The sequence below is a fragment of the Hydra vulgaris genome, chromosome 01, assembly GCF_038396675.1.
Source record: "Hydra vulgaris chromosome 01, alternate assembly HydraT2T_AEP".
Taxonomy (NCBI): Eukaryota; Metazoa; Cnidaria; class Hydrozoa; order Anthoathecata; family Hydridae; genus Hydra; species Hydra vulgaris.
This window is the reverse complement of record NC_088920.1, coordinates 5,805,001-5,810,000: the sequence shown is the minus strand read 5'-3', so window position 1 is coordinate 5,810,000 and position 5,000 is coordinate 5,805,001. Positions and strand designations below refer to the sequence as shown.

General features: G+C 23.6%; 1 long non-coding RNA gene across 1 annotated transcript in view; it reads right to left on the bottom strand.

Annotated features, from left to right (window-relative positions):
• Positions 1-192: 192 nt before the first annotated feature.
• The window catches only part of LOC136074757 (uncharacterized), an 18,885-nt gene continuing 14,077 nt past the window's right edge, over positions 193-5,000 (bottom strand). Inside the window, exons 2-3 of the long non-coding RNA XR_010635400.1 lie at positions 4,499-4,599; positions 193-520 (exon numbers count right to left, since the gene is read on the bottom strand). This is a non-coding gene — a long non-coding RNA (uncharacterized LOC136074757). The remainder of the gene's footprint in view (positions 521-4,498; positions 4,600-5,000) is intronic.

The window sequence follows — 5,000 nt, the reverse complement described above, 5'->3', positions numbered from 1 at the left end:
TTAAAAACATATCAATTAAAGTATTCAGAAATAGTTTTCAACTTAATAATCATTTTACAAAAATCTAAAATAATCAAATGTTTAAAAATAGAAAAAAAAACAAAAACATCATCATCATCATAATCAAATTTTTCTGAGAACAGAGAATTTGATGAGGAAGTCAAAATAATTACAAAAATATAAATTATTGACAATCTGGAAAATTTACATTATACAAATAAAAACAAAAAAAGTGTACCTGCAAGATCCTCCACCTTCTTTAATAAGTCGTGTTTTGGAATATTTAAAATGGCAAGTTTTAACTTTTCAAATGTCGGATTTTTATCAATGTTCAACCATTTTTTTATCATTCCATTTGCTTTGTCTTCTTGTTTTGGAAAATTTATAAAATCAATTTTAATTGATTCTAAATTATACTGTTCAACATTTAAGAAAATACCAATCTTAAACCAATCTTGATCAAGTAGTTCAGACAACTTAATTTGAAACTTTGAATTTTGTAGGACTGCATCCATTTATACTAAAAAACAAAGCAAAATTCCAAATTTAATCAAGTAATGTACATCACATTATTTAAAAAAAAATGCAAAATGCTATAAGTTTAGGAGATTTATTAGCAACAATTTACAAACTAATCAAGTTTAATATTCATAAAAAAAAACAGGCCCTGTTATAATTAAAAAAATCATAGAACGCAAGTGTAATATTTTGATTGACATTATAAAATCATTTTAACCTACTTTTCATATAATTTACAATTTGAATAAAAAAATAAAATAACTACACATTAACTTTTAATACAAATCGATTAAAAAATAATATTAATAACAAGGTATATATATAACATATACATATATACCACCTATGCAACTGATTTTTTATGTGTATTACACGTCTATGTAAAAGGTACTCAATGACAAGACTTACTTAAGTCTTCTGCGAGCTTCCTATAATTACAAATAAGTATTTCTTTTTATCAATCTTACAAAAATTTCGTTTTTATCATATTTATACATTATTTTGAAATTTGGTAAATAAACTTATAGTGAAACATCTAAACACCCCTCCGAAAAATCAGCAGATTTATTTTCATTTATTATATTTTTTAATTTAGTTGGAATAATATAGAGATAAATTTTCTCGGATTATTTTTACTTACATATTATTATATTGTTGTAATTGGTATTTATTTTAATCAGGTCTCGGAGTTGTATGCAACTTTATTTTTATTTACTTCGAATATTTCGATCTCTATATTTATGATTTATATTTGTACATCTTTACTGCCAATTATGATTGGTTACTTGTGAATACTTTGTAGTTGTAAAATAAACATGTTATAAAAAAAAAAAATATTGAAAATAACTTATTTTAAATTTACCTCCAGTTAACATTTGTGCAGTGGATTTTCAATAGATCTATATATGCATTTAAATTTTGCTCAATGGTTAGTTTTAGGACAATTAGTGGCATCTACTTTAAATTGTCAGTTAATAATTTTAAAAAATGTGATAGACAAAAGTGGTTAGATGATGAATAATTAAAAAAAATGTGATAGACAAAAGTGGCTATTATAATCAGTCAAGGGCTCAAAGAAGGTTTTAGCCACTTTTGGTGGCTGTCACAAATAGTCTACTGAGTAACTGATCTGTCACACCACAATTAGTCGTTTTAAATGTCCATAGAGATCCAATGCAAATCCATTAAATTAGTGTTTGCCCTTCTGAAAAAATGTTAAGTAATAACTAAATGAATAATATTCTCATTTATCTAAATTTTTTTATTTCTCTAATGGCTTTTTTTAAATATTTTTGAAAGAGGCTAATCAAAAGCAAATGAATAATTTAAAATTGTCAATACTGTTAAGCAAAAATCTTGAGGTAATTAATATTAGAAGCAATTTCATGAAAAACAATTGAAGTTTTTTTTTTTTACAAAAATGGTAAGTTCATTTGTTTTAAGTAAACTATAATTATTTACCCTAACCCTAACGCATCATTCTTACCTTCTTTGAGCCCTTGACTGATTATAATAGTATATATATATATATATATATATATATATATATATATATATATATATATATATATATATATTATATATATATATATATATATATATAAATTAGTAAAAAACACTTGTCTAACTAGGAAGAGTACTCTTACTGATGATCCAGCAATGGTGAAACACTTATCTTACTTTTTTCTTCAACTTGAAGTTTCACCATTGCTGGATCATCAGGAAGAGTACTCTTCCTAGTTAGATAAGTGTTTTTTACTAATTTATATATATATATATATATATATATATATATATATATATATATATATATATATATATATATATATGTATATATATATATACATATATATATATATATATATATTAAAATATATATGCATGCTTTTTAAAGTTTGTAACGTTACAACTTTTTATTAAAAGCGCTAATTAATCTAAAATCTTGAAATTCCAAAATCGATTTTAAGACTAAATTAGAGCTAGTCGCAGCTGATTTTAATTAATAGTATTAAAAAACCTTTATACTTCCTAAATATCATTAATTCCAATTTCATTAGAGCGGCATTTGGTTGGAATCGAATACTTAAATATTTGATTTTTATGTATTTACAGTGAAATGATTTACTTTTTTTTCCTTTTTTAAAAACATTAAGATGATAAAAAAAAGTTTATTTTAAACAATTACAGTTCGATGTGTTTAATAAAATTAAAAAAAACAAAAAAAAACTACACATCTTAAACAATTATCTTAACTTTAAATCGGTCTTTTTATAAAAGCAAAAAAAGTCGTCGATTTTGAACTAAAAATATATCATAAAGAATACATGGTCGCAGCTGGGTTTTTTTTTTGAACAATAACTGCCGTTTAGTAAATGCAAAAATCAGAAAATTAAACATCCTTCGAGTACCATTTAGAAAAAGGAAGATAAGAAGGTTAAGAAAAACACCTTTAAAATACCAACAATTCCAAGACATATCATGAATAATTTAAATACAAATATATAACTAAAACATATACTTTTTATAAGCACTAAGTTAATATGTTTATTTAAAATAAAAATAGTCCAAAGCTTTTGTAATTGAAAAAAGTTATCTAGATTTTGAGGATAAGTATTTTTGAAAAAAAAAAAAATTGCGAAAATTTGACAATTTTAAAGCCATTATGAATGGTTCTAGCAAGCTTGCCTTCATCTCTAGTTATTAAAGGGATACATTTTTGAGTATAGTAAAGCACCTATGTTTCAACAATAAACTAAAAAGAAAGTTTAGAAGATATGACTTTTTTGGGACTTTTGGCCACGGAGAAAAAATTCTGGCCCACTGTGCATTGAAACAGTTTTTATATAAAATGAAAATAAGTTTTAACATTATTTGCATTAGAGAAACATGATGTCATGATAAAAATATTGAAAGCGATTCAAATTTCCAAATACCTAATTACAATGTGGTACACCAAGTTAGTAAAATACCTAATTACAATGTGGTACACCATGTATATTTATTATTAACTCATTATCATACAAGTTTATGCAAAATTTAAGCTCATTCACTAATGACTACGAATTATTATGCTTGGAAAACGTTAGCAAAACCTCAAGAAATATTATTGTGCATGCATTATATAGACCTACAGGAAAAATTAATGCATTTAAAGACCACAATAAAAAAATAATTAAAAAAAAATCAAGTTTAAATAAAAGTGTGTATTTTATCGGAGACATTAACCTCAACATTTTTGACTATGACGTCAATAAGCACATTAACAATTTCTTTAATGCCTTTTTACAATTTGGTTACTATGGTTACATAACATTAATCAATAAACCCACACATGTAACTAAGACTAGTGTAACATTAATAGATCAAATTTTTACCAATGAATTTTTTACATCAAAAATAAAAACAGGAATATTTAAAACGGATATTTCGGATCACTTTCCGATTTATATTATTTCAAATAAATGCAATAAGTTTCAAATAAATGTTGAAGTTCACAATACACCACAAGTAATTATGATATAATAATAAAATATTTATATTTACAGACCATTAAAGAAAAATTTATTTAAGGAAAAAAAAATTATTAAAAAAGTTCTTCATTTTAGGTTAGGAACAGTAAATTATTAGGAGCCTGGTGCTATTCCTGTTTTCTCCTTTAATAAAAAGTAAATCTATGTGTTTTCCATGGAAAAATTTTATTTCTGAGTTTTGAATAGAAAAGCATGACAAGTAAACACACATTTACTGACAGTTTTGGTTTCTGTGAAACATTACTAATAAAACTATACTAATTAAAATTAAAGGACTTATAACTTACATAAACAGTATGTAAGTATGTACATAAACAGAGGTTTAGTTGATAGTTAGACATAGATAAGGAAAACCTTTTCTGTGTGCTCTTGTAAAGTGTTGCAATATTAAAAATTTTGAATTTGCAAATTAAAGTATAATGAAATAATTTTTTACTTTTATTACTTACTTCTTTTTTTAGTATATATTATCTGTAAACTTTTGAGCTTCGAAAATAACTTTAATAACACTTATTTAAATGTTTTGCAGATTGTAAACTTTTTGAAAAAACTAAAAAATAAAAATATAGTAAAAATTTATAAATTACATAGTGAAATTAATTATCTAATAAACTATAAAAATAAGCAAAATGTTATGCAAATGTAAAAAATTAAAAAATAAAATTTTTGTAATATATGCAATAAAACTCTTTTCAAGTAGCTATGCACAATACAAAATCTCTATGAGTAGCTATGTTTAAGAATATATGTTTAAGAATATATGTATGTGTATAAATCAGGGTTGCCACCATTATTTAAGAACAAAACCTTGTAATGTACACCAACTTTAATGGTTTCAAAATAAAACTTCTCTAAACAATTTCCAACGTAAAAAATTATTAATGAGCCTAAAAGAGTAGATGAACTTTCCTCTAACAACTTTGAAAACTGTATGAAAGCTTGATCACATTC